The sequence below is a fragment of the Canis lupus genome, chromosome 25, assembly GCF_048164855.1.
Source record: "Canis lupus baileyi chromosome 25, mCanLup2.hap1, whole genome shotgun sequence".
Lineage (NCBI taxonomy): Eukaryota > Metazoa > Chordata > Mammalia > Carnivora > Canidae > Canis > Canis lupus.
The window spans coordinates 36,746,718-36,759,832 of NC_132862.1; positions in this window are offsets into that span (position 1 = coordinate 36,746,718).

Genomic DNA, 13,115 nt, shown 5'->3' on the forward strand with positions numbered 1-13,115 from the left:
AAGATATGGAATGAAATCATATGTGATATTCTCAATTTTATTGATGCAATAGGATGAACGTTTTGAAAAAGTAGAAAAATTCACAGGTAATGCTGAGTGATTTGCTTAGCTGGACCATCACCAGTTTTGCTCTACAAAGAATTAATTTGTGTAGCAGTATTATTTCTTCAAAACTAAGCCATGATTAAAAAGAAAAGCATATTATTCTTGATCAGGGCTATCTAGAAAAATAAGGATTTTACAATACAAAAATGCTCCATTTCTTTTTGTTGGATGTAGGATAACAGATTGGTAGCTTCTCTCTTTACTTCTGTGTAATACTTTAAGGATATCACAGATCAATAGACAAAAGAAAAAAACATTCACCATTCAGATCTTTGCTTTCAACAAAGACTTAATATTTGTGACCCTAGAATGTTTTCTAATCCCAAGTAAGTGCTTTCTTATCTATACAATCTAAGTTTGCAAAGGAAAGTGCCTGACTTTCTAAAGGCTCAGTTACCCTTGGATTTATTTTTTTATTTTTTTATTTTTTTGGTCCCGGTGTTTGGTTTTGGTAAAGATGAAATCTGCCCATGTTTATATTGGACTAATCAAATATTGTTGTACTAATTTGCACAATTCAGATCAATTAGGCAGAGTCCAAGTCATAGGGAGCAATTCTCCTTCCTCCTTCCTGGAACAACGCAAATCACTGCCCTGGCACCAAGCAAATGACCACTTGCTCTCCTAAACAATCAATTCTATTTATTTCTTGGAATATCAATTGGTCTAACCTTAGAGATAAAATGTATAAACATAAAAGCAATCATAGGGACTGTGTATCGTTCAATCACCACATTCTACAAAAGCAGACGTGAGGTCAGGTCAAAGAGTTTTACTTTGCTTACACTCCATGTCTTACCTCACCTTACATGTCCTAACATTTACTGAGCTTTTCACTCTGTAACAAAGATTGTTCACTTTATCTTTTTAAAAATTTTCTTTATTCATGAGGGACACAGAGAGAGAGGCAGAGACATAGGCAGAGGGAGAAGCAGGCTACCTGCAGGGAGCCTGATGTGACACTCCATCCCCAGGATCCCTGGATCTTGACCTGAGCCAAAGATAGATGCTCAACCACTGAGCCACACAGGTGCCCTTGTTCACTTTATCTTTGTTTATACATTTAATCCTCATAAGAACTCTATAAGATTGGTACCATTATTTTCCTTATTTTTAAGATGTAGGTATCAGTTTCAAGAAGGTTTCAACATGCTCAATATCAGTTTGTAAATAAAAGAGTCTAGATTTGAACCTGGAAGGCTCCACAGCCCACACGTTAAACACAGTACATTCTACCTCTCTAATACTAGCAATATTGTGAATGTATTCGCTATCATACACAAATATTTTCATTTATATATAAAGATGACTTAGTCACATTTCACATGTTATTTTTCAATATTAAGAACATACTTTGAACTATACTTAGTTAATCTACTTTAATAAATATTATATTTATCGGTTTAGATAACCGTGAATCCTTATCCAACATCTATCTACTCATCACTGATGTGTTTATGAGATGCAGCAAGCTGTTAACATTGGATCCATTAAATATATTCTACCTCAAAAATGTTTTCTTTAGAAATTTTATACTACAGCATTTTGTCCCTTTTCTAGTCAGTTAACACCAACAAATCTTAATTACGGTGAATAATGCATTTCTTTTTCCCAAGGCATAAACAAAACCCAGATGCTTCTTTCCTTCGCTTTTTCAAAGGATGATTTCCATTGCCAGGAATACAGCAGGTACTCAGTAATTATAATGAATTAATGAGTGAATAGAAAAGAACAAATTTATCTACATCACTGAGATCTGAATTTTTTCCTGTTCAATTACAATCTGGAGAATTTTCTACCCAAAGGGTAGTGAAAAATATATATCTGAAACTTTAATTATTTGCATACAATATTATTATATACTTGAAAAACTCAAAGGAATCATTTGAAATATTCTTATGAAACAAGTCAGCAAAATATAAGTGAATATTCAGAAATCAATAATCTTCATGTGAGCTAATTTTCTTTGGGTATAGAGAGCCACCAGAAAGGTAAACAAATCAAAACAGCAATCCAACAGAAAAATAAACAAAAGATTTTAACCAAAACTTATCAAATAAATAAATGAATATACATGGCATGTAAACATATAAAACCATGTTCAATTTCACTCATCATAAAGCAAATACAAACCAAAACTACTATTTTTATCTATCATGTTGGCACAAGTCTAAAAATTGGACCATGCATTCTGTCGACAAGGCAGTTTTAAAACAGGCATCACAGGACACCTGAGTGGCTCAGTGTTTGAGTGTCTACCTTTGGCTCAGGGTGTGATCTCAGTTCCAGGGATGAGTCCCACACAGGCTCCCTGTGAGGAGCCTGCTTCTCCCTCTGCCTGTGTCTCTGCCTCTCTGTGTCTCTCATGAGTAAATAAAAATCTTTAAAATAAATAAATTTTAAAAACAGGCATCACTAATGGTAGTACAGAATGGTAAAGCACATATGGAGGGCAATTTACCAATCTTTATTTAAATTGAAATGACATTAATTTTGACTTAGAAATTCCACTTCTGGAAAATTTTTCCTACAGATAACACTTGTCCAGGTATAAAAAAATTTATATCAGATTTTATTGTAGCACTGCTTCTAAGAGCAAAAGATTAGAATTAGGGACACCTGGGTGGCTCAGTGGTTGAGCATCTGCCTTTGGCTCAGGTCCTGATCATAGGTCCTGGGATTGAGTCCCACATCGGGCTCCCCACAGGGAGCCTGCTTCTCTCTCTGCTTATGTCTCTGACTCTCTGTGTCTCTCATGAATAAATAAATTAAAAAAATATTTTTTAAAAAGATTAAAATTAATCTAAGGGTCCTTATATATCAATAATGATTCACTCCATATAATGATATGGCAGGATTTCTAAAACCGTGAAAAAAGAAAGAAGAAAAATAATGCATATGATACATAAATATTATTGGTAGACAATTCTCCACAGGCCTCTGTGCACATTTTGGGAATAGAGACACTAATAATTTTTTCTTCTAGACCATCTTTTCAAGGACCTTATACAGTGAACAGCCTTAGATAATGCAGACCGTGTCTCCCTCCCGAGTAGAAGGCAGATTTCCTGTCCAATATAAGTAATGTCTCTTTTACTTTTAAAATAATTTATTTCATCTATTTTTAGTGTTTAAAAAAAATAACCTTTGCCTGAAGCAAAGATCAGATAGGTTTGTTTGCAGCCTACTGTAAAAGATCAAGTTTTCTTAAGGTTGGGGCTACTAATCTGTGACTCCCACCCACTATTCATGTAGCATTTGTCTGGTTCATTGCATGTTGTTCCTGTGGAACTGGGAGGGACCATGGAAACCAAAGTGAACGTGTGATTTATACTGGTTACTGTGAATAATAAAGTTGCTTTGTTTCTGCTCCAGGAGTCTAGTATCCTCTGCTGACTTTCATGAAATAAATGGCTAACTTGTTAGCTTGAAAATAGGATAAAACCTCATATTGTTTACAGTTTCTTGACACTTTTGGAAAATGAAAATGGGTTATTGACAGAAGCATGCACTTCTAGAAGAGAAAGAACAAGAGTTCTGTGGGTCGAGCTAGGGAATATTAGAAAACTTCCTAGGATCTGCTGATGAATGCTCTCACTCAAGTGCTAGGTGAGTAGAGAGGAGGAAGGTACTCCAACCTCCTACCTGTTAGTACATGCTTAAAGGTTGAGTGGGTAAAAGGTAGAATTGAAACGAATTGCCTGAATGGTACCTTAATTGCTTACTCTTCTACAAGCAGGAAAAGGAAAGGATATATATTAGCCAGAGTTTTTGAAAGAAAAAGAAACAATGGGATGATAGATGATTCATAGATAGATAGATAGATAGAGGAACTCCTGGGTGGCTCAGCGGTTGAGATCAGGTCATGATCATGGAATCCAGGATCAAGTCCTACATCAGGGCCCCCTGCAAGGAGCCTCCTTCTCCTTCTGCCTATGTCTCTGCCTCCCTCTCTCATTCTGGGTCTCTCATGAATAAATAAACAAATCTTTAAAAAAGACAGATGATAGATAGATGATAGATAGATAGATAGATAGATAGATAGATAGATAGATAGATAGAGTAGAGATTTATTATGGGAATTGATTAATTTGCTTATGGAGGCTAAGATATGCCACAATATGTTGGCTCCAACTGGAGAACTAGGAAAGCCAATAGTATAATTCATTCTCATCCAAAGGCCTAAGAACCCAGAGATCTGATGTCTGAGAACAGAATATGGATGCTCCAGCTCAAGAAGAGAGAGAATTTGCCCTTACTCTGCCTTTTTGTTCTGTTCTGGCCTTCAGTGGATTAGATGATGCCTATCCACTTTGGTCAAGGCAGATCTTCTTTACTCAGTCTACTGATTCAAATGCTAATGGCTTCCAGACACACCTAAAAATAATGTTTACTGCCTATACCCTAGTTCAGTCAAGTTGATACATCAATGTAACTGTCAAGGATGTTACTATGAACATAAAGCCTCAAGTCCTGTGACCCTAGCCAAAATCCAATGTGGGTATAGCTGCTAAATCAGAGTCCTTAAAGTTTTTTTTTTTTTTAATAATAGTCACAGAGAGAGAGAGAGAGAGGCAGAGACATAGGCAGAGGGAGAAGCAGGCTCCATGCACCGGGAGCCCGACGTGGGATTTGATCCCGGGTCTCCAGGATCGTGCCCTGGGCCAAAGGCAGGTGCTAAACGTTTCACTGCGCCACCCAAGGATCCCAGAGTCCTTAAAGTTTAAACAAATGATATCAGCAATAAATATGTCCAGCTTTTGGTGGGTAGAAGTTCACTACAACTTCATTTGGTTGATCCATTTGCATTCACCATCCTCTCAGAACTGAAAATAAGTGTGACTTCCTTACTGATACAGTTTATTTCCTTCCATGCTCCCTGAGCCCTCCCATTCCTTTACCCTGACCTCAGCTGCTCTAAAGCAAAAAGGGACTGGAGATGGTACAGAGATCTCTCTGACCCCAAGGAGGACCAAAGACCATATGCATCAGTCTGGGTATGCTAGAGAACTCTGGATAGGGGAAAGACTCAAACTTCTTTTGACTGCACACCTGAAACAAGGCAGATCTCCAGACCATCAGCCTATCCAATCCTATGATGGGGTACAAACATCCAAATTCAACAGACAAGGTTTGAGCCTAGGAAATTCAAACTCAACTGTGCTTCAGCCATGTGACTGTCTTGCTGGAGTGACATGGTTCCAGATTGCAAGAATAATGATCACTTGGTTGAATACACTGCTTGCTGAATTCTCCTGGAGTGGTCCATGTGGGCCACAGTAGAGCACATTACAGGTCTCTGTAAATTTTATTTTTTAAATGCTCTTATTTCTCTTGTACCTGACATTTTTGAACAAAAGATCAGGGTGCAACTAAGGGATGACTGGAAAAAAAATGAAGTTATAGCTACTGAAATGAGACACACTGACTTTTTGGATGTGGAAATAGAGTATCAATTCTAACACCTGGGGAGAGAATATCTTAGACACCAGGAGGTATGGAGAAAGGGGAATATTAGTGATATTTGTTTTTCAAAATCATACCTAGTTGCTTCCTCATGAAGGACTATGCCCTGGGTGCAGCTTTATCAAACTGTTTCAAGTGACTTAATTTTGTATCAGCATTAGGTCTACCATCTTCAACCAAAGAGTTCCAATCACTTTTTTTTATTGTTCTTCCCATTAACATTTCCAGGAAGTCTATTAGAAATAGGGAGGGATAGCTACAGCTCTTGCATCTCCCATGCAAAACTTCTGCCACACCTCCAGTGTATTCCCCATTCCTGTTCATTGCCTTAGTGGGTTCCATATATGACACCCAGCTGTTGGCTTGGACAAAGGGAAAGTTGGACTGACTTTCCTCACGCAGTCCCTCAAAAAAGAAAGACTAGGGGCACCTCGGTGGCTTAATGGATGAGTTTCTGCCTTTGGCTCAGGTCATGAAACTGGGGTCCTGGGATTGAGTCCTGCATCAGGCTCCCCATGGAGAGCCTGCTTCTCCCTTTGCCTATATCTCTGCCTCTCTCAGTGTGTCTCCCATAAATAAATAAGTAAAATCTAGAAAGAAGAAAGAAAGAAGAAAGAAGAAAGAAGAAAGAAAGAAAGAAAGAAAGAAGAAAGAAAGAAAGAAAGAAAGAAAGAAAGAAAGAAAGAAAGAAAGAAAGAAAGAAAGAAAGAAAGAAAGAAAGAAAGAAGGAAGGAAGGAAGGAAGGAAGGAAGGAAGAAGAAGAAGAAGAAGAAGAAGAAGAAGAAGAAGAAGAAGAAGAAAGAAGAAGAAGAAGAAGGAAGAAAGGAAGGAAGGAAGGAAGGAAGGAAGGAAGGAAGGAAGGAAGGAAGGAAGGAAGGAAGGAAAGAAAGAAAAGAAAGAAAGAAAGGAAGGAAGGAAGGAAGGAAGGAAGGAAGGAAGGAAGGAAGGAAGGAAGGAAGAAAAAGAATTAGCCTGAATTATTAGAACTCAACTGGGACTCTTAAGGGATATCAGCCAGCTGGGAGGCTATGCCAGTCTATACCTTAACACTGATGACTTATAGAAGTCCCACTTGAGATCTCCAAAAACTGTAAATAATATTGTGTTCTTAAGCATATCCTTGGAATTATACGCCTTGTGTGGAAATCGGCCATTAATTTGCCTTACTCCCCAATACACAGTGACTACTTTAAGGGTAGTTAGGAGACTGAGATGTGTGGAGTTGTAAGGCAAACTTTGCTATTTCCAAGTTAGTTAGAATTAGCCCAGATATTTTCTTCCCAGATGTTATAAGAATATTTCTGTTTCAATGACATGGTCATTAAATTTCCTCTATAGAAGAGGATTTCATAGATCAATAAAACAAGTTTAAAAAAATTAGGAAATTGACAAAGGTGGCTGTTTTTTTAAGATTTTGCTGTGTAAAGGACTACAAATTAAAAGGTACCATCATTGGGGCACCTGCGTGGTTCAGTCAGTTAAGCAACAGACTCCTGGTGGCAGCTCAGGTCCTGGCGTCAGGGTCCGGGGCATAGAGGGAGCCCTACAGCTCCCATGATCAGCAGGGATTCTGTCCTCCCCTGCTGCCCCCTCCCCAGCCTGCTCACATGCTCTTTCTCTAAAATAAATAAATATTTTGTTAATGTACAGTCATTTATTTTTACCATTACTCTATAAAAGAAAGGACATTTGATGCCAAGCATGTAGGAAAAATATAACTTCAGAACAAAGAACTTAATATGCTGTCAGGTTTCCTTATACCCCAGGGATTAATGCAAACTTTGTCCTCAAAACCAGTATCTTATTCTCAGGTTTTCTTGCATTATTGATTGGCAGGCATTGTTCTTGTGTTTTTTTTTTTTTTTTTAAGATTTTATTTATTTATTTATTTTTATTCATGAGAGACACAGAGAGAGAAAGAGAGGGAGAGAGAGACAGGCAGAGGGAGAAGCAGGCTCCATGCAGGGAGCCTGATGTGGGACTCGATCCTCGGTCTCCAGGATCACGCCCTGGGCCAAAGGCAGATGCTCAACCGCTGAGCCACCCAGGCATCCCAGTTCTGGGGTTCTCAACTGAGGAAAATTTGGCCCCCAGAGGATGTTTGGCGATGTCTGGAGACATGTTTGGTGGTGACAACATACTAACATCTAGTGAATAGAGATCAGGGATTCTGCTGAACATTTTACAAGGCACAGGACAATCCCTACAACAAAGAATTATCCAGCCCAAGATGTCACGAGTGCCAAGACTGGAAGACCCTCCTCTAGGGGCTCCAAAGAGTAAAGAAATTCCCGTCTCAAAGAAAATGGCTGCTCAGCACCATAGGACAACACTTTTTATTTATTTATTTTTTTAAGGATTTTATTTATTTATCCTTGAGAGACACAGAGAGAAAGGGAGAGACATAGGCAGAGGGAGAAGCAGTCTCCATGCAGGGAGCCCCATACGGATCTCAATCCCAGGACCCCAGGACCACGCCCTGGGCCGAAGGCAGGGGCTAAACCACTGAGCCACCTAGGCATTTTAGAAAGGAATATCAGTGTCTTGTTTCCTGGGATTTTATGACTCCAGTTAGGGAATTCAACTTCTATCTGAAGCCTGTGGGTCAGAATTAGTTGTCATTTAATCCAATGCATTTCTCATTACTCTCTTTTTCCTAAGCTAAATTTACTGGAGAAAGTGTCAAGAAACTATCTAGCACAGTGTCTAGCATATAATAAAGGTTGAATAAATGTTGCTTTCTTTATTTTTTCTAAATAATTGCTCTAATAAGCCTTTTTTCCATGCGTAAATCCATTACTGAACTTATTAACATATATGAAACAGCTCACCAAACATTCCCTCAAGAAGGAAAAATGATAATCTCACATGCTGGAAAGATGACTGGTGGATTGATTGATGTAAAAAACTGAGTTTATCTGAAATGTTCTGAATATTATAATTAGCAAATTTGAATGACACCAGTCTTAGAACATCCTTGAACCCAGTTTCCAATACAAGCAACTATTTCTGTCAGTGCCACATATAAGACACTTTAATTTGAACAAAATAAAAACAAAATGGCCTCATGATTTGGCACCTCAGTTTGCTGGCTGTCTCACGTTGCACTATATCCTATTCTCTCTTTCTGTATTCAAGTTACTCTGGTTACTCTGAAGCCTTGTACTTGATAGACATTCCCTTACTTTTAAGTTATGGCACATTTTTTCCTTCATTTGAGTCCTATTACTTACCCCAACAACAGACATATTTTTCCATTACAAACATGTACCTGTCTTTTACCTGCAGTATCACACTTTTGAGGAGGTAGACTTCCCTGCTGCCCTGGCCACCTCTCTTACTTACTCCTTGTCCACCTTGCACTACTCCTATCAAGGGGCTGTCATACTGTTTTATAACTACTTTCTAAAATGTATCTTCCAGGGGATCCCTGGGTGGCTCAGCGGTTTGGCGCCTGCCTTTGGCCCAGGGCGTGATACTGGAGACCTGGGATGGAGTCCCACGTCGGGCTCCCTGCATGGAGCCTGCTTCTCCCTCTGCCTGTGTCTCTGCCTCTCTTCCTCTCTCTCTCTCTCTCTTTCTCTATCATGAATAAATAAATAAAATCTTTTAAATAAAATTAAATTAAATTAAATTAAATTAAATAATAAAATAAAATAAAATGTATCTTCCAGGTGTGCCTGGGAAGCTCTGTCAGTTAAGTGTCTGCCTTTGGCTCAGATTATGGTCCCAGGGTCCTGGGATAGAGCCCTGAGTTGGACTCCCTGCTCAGTGAGAAGTCTGCTTATTCCCTCCCTATGCCACTCCCACCTGTCTCTCTGAAATAAGTAAAATCTTAAAAATAAATAAAATATAATGTCTATCCCATTAGGTTGTAAAGCCTTTTAGAGTGGGAGTCACTCATACCTTGTTAACTGCTGAATTCCCAATACATTTTTCAAGGTTTAGCAGATAATAGATATCCAGCAATTATTTGTTAAATAAATGACAAATTCTTTTAAATGAACCCCATTTTTTATATCCTTACCTAGATAATTAGCTGTAGGTCTTTTCAAACAACGCTTAGTTCATAGGCATTGACAAGAATCCAAAGACAAGAAGGAAATGACAAATTCCCATGTGCTACATGGGAGTAGCAATTTGGCAATCATGCCCCAGGGGTATCCCTGAAAGATGATGATCAACTAACTATGAATGGATTGATTGTAGAATGGCATTTGAGCCAAATTACTGAATTATGTCTTCCCTTGTTCCATGAGTGTCAGAGTAACAATTCAGCTTACTGTGCTTGAGATTTACCATCTGAAAAACAATGTCAGAGTTAGAAAGAAATGTGGACTGGCCTAAGGCAAAACAGGCAGTGAGAAAATATCTTTGAAACTATAACTCAGACCATACCAATACAGATTACCATTACATATATCATCCCTGTATCATTGTCCTATTAGAAAGTAGTAGAAAGACTAATGCATAAAATTATATGAAATAATGTGGCAAGAATCATATATAAACATATTCTTTTAAACATCACCATAGTCATTGCTTCTCAGCCTTTTGGCTAAGATCACATATAAATATCACCATAGTCATCACTATGAGCTAGGTGTCCAGACCAGACGGGTTACTCAAGGTAGTTTGATTGCCCAGATAATCACAACAAACTAGATCAGATCCACTCAGCTTAGGTTATTTCTCTTTATGATACTATCTCTTCATTTTGGAAGCTAAGGAAAACATATACAAGAAAATAAGGACACGGTGTCCCATTTCCTCCCTTCATCTTCAAAAAAGTGCCATCTAAGTTGGTTTTATCAATCTAGTTGATTATAGAAGGAAAAAGAACTCTACCAATTCAGAGGAATTCAGAAACCTGGGTTAGCTAACTTTTATCTCCCTTTATTCTGGGGAAGAAAGAATCATACCTTATTTCTCATGCCTAATATCCAGGTTCCTAGAATTTCTTCTTAATCTAATGTCTTTCAAGTTCCATTTATTGAGGTACTATTCAGCCTACTCAAGTTAAAGTGTAACAGTAGTTCTGGATAGGGAGTACATCTAACTGAAGCTTCTGATTTTTAGATAAAATAAAATTGAAACCTGAAGATCCTTAAATGACATCTTTTTGATGGGATCTTCCCCCATCTCATCCACACTTCACCTCAAACTTTTTCTCTAGTAAAGAAAAGAATTGTAGTACTGAACATGTCTGAACCACTATATGGCTGGTAGCATTTGGTAATGACTCCATTTGACATTTCTCTGTTAATTTATTTGTCTGTTTGGGTGGAGTGATATTATTTAGGATTGGTAGTGGATGCTGAAGCAAATGGAAGGATAAACTGGCCACAGTTTATCTTGGAAAATTGTACCTTTGACCCTGTTGAATTTTGTTTGCAGAGTTGAAAAACGTGGTTTTGTAAAACTTGTCACATCAGAAGTATTCAGGTGGCCATTCATCATCCATCTGGTTTTCCCCATTACTTTTATTTTAATCACTCATCCACAGGTGGGTATTGTGTGATTAGAAATTTCTTGGCAACCTTAACAACCAATCAGTGATGCAGAAAATAAACATCTGAGAACAAGAAGGGTAATTTTACTTGTCAAGCAGGTTGTTTTAGGCGAAAAGGTGATTTCCTTTTAAATGGATTGCAACATCAGGAACTGAATAGTTTTATTTTAAAACATAATTAAGTGCCTATAAATTACTGGTCTTGAGAAATACTCTTATTTGTAATGTTGGCTTAAACATTTCATAAAGGTGAGCTAGAAGTTCAAGATTTCCTCAGGAACTCTGAAATAGATTTTAAATTTCTGACACTTAAAATGGACTATTATTAATTATGTAGCTAAAATCAAGAAAATGTTTTCTTGCTGTTTAAAGAATTTATAAAACATAAAATGTCAAAACATTTTAAGGTATTGCCTCAGATTAATCTCAATGGTGCTAGGGAAATAAACCAGTATTGCCCCATACCTGATGAGTATCACCTTACTGAAGTAGCAGAGAAGCTACATCTTCATCAGACTTTCTGGTAGCATTGGCTACCTTCTTACCTTTGTTTAATGATTTTCGTCTATAATTTTAGCAACCTATGATATTAAACATCATATATATGATGTAATGATTTCCAAATCTATATTCACTGATCCAACTTTTAAAAAAGCACCAAATTTATTATTTAACCTGTCTACTGGGTATCCCATCTTTGTTGCACTGCAGTTCCTCATATTTAGTATATACCAAACTTAAATCATCACTTCATCTATATATTTGTTTTTTCATCCCTATTTTGTCAATTTTGCTCAACTGGAGTATACAAAATGTTTCTTGAGGAGATACTCCTATTGTTCAGTCCCTTACCTTTGTAACTTAGAATAGTCTTTGAGCTGGCTTATGTATACTTCTCTTGCCACTATTTTACTTCTTTCTATTTTCTATGGAGTACAGAGTCATTATCTCCATTACCCTTCAAAATAACATTCAGTCTTCTTAGCATAAGAAAAAGACTTCTCACAAGCCAACCACAACCTTTGTCAATCTCCTTATTGAATGTCACTCCATACCACACTGTTTTCTCTGATACTATTATTTTTTAAATACACATAATATTTGGTTATAATTTTCTTCAAAAAGCTATTATTTCAGAAACAACAAATGTTGGTGAAGTTTTGAAAAGGAACTCTGATACACTGTTGGTGGGAATGCAAGCTGGAGCAACCAAGTGGAAAACAGTATGGAGGCTCCTCAAAAAATTTAAAATGGAATTACTGTATGATCCAGAAATTCCACTACTGGGTATTTACCCAAAGAAAACAAAAATTAATTCAAAAGATATATGTACCCCTATAATTTTTGCAGCCTTATTGACAATAGCCAAGATATGGAAGCAACCCAAGTGTTTAGCCATAGATGAATGGGTACAGAAACTGTGGTATACATATATACGATGGAATATTACTCAGCCATAAAGGAGAATGAAATCTTGCCATTTGCAACAACATGAATGGATCTAGAGGTTATAATGCTAAGTAAAACCAGTCAGAGAAAGACAAATACCATATTATTTCACTCATATGTGGTATTTAAGAAACAAAACAAATGAACAAAGGAAAAAAAGACACAAACCAAAAGCCAAAATCTTAAATAAAACAGGTGCTTGCCAGAGAGGAGGTAGGTGAGGGGATGGGTTAAATAGGTGGAGAATTAAGAGTACACTTATCATGACGAGTACTAAGTAATGGACAGAATTGTTGAATCATTATATTGTACACCTTAAACTAATATAACACTACCTAATAATTATACTTGATTTTTTAAAATTTTAAGCTGTCACATCAGTATCAGTTTCTTCAATTTCTACTATACCTGGAAAATTCATAATCATGTTAATATTTCCAACTCAAAGCCTTCTTGTTAAATTCTTTCCCAATTTTCCAATTTATTGTTTTAATGTGAGTCCATTGAGCATTGTTTATAGTTCCAATATAAGATAGTCTTTGTATCACGTGGCCTTGCAATTTGCATTTACACATCCTACAAA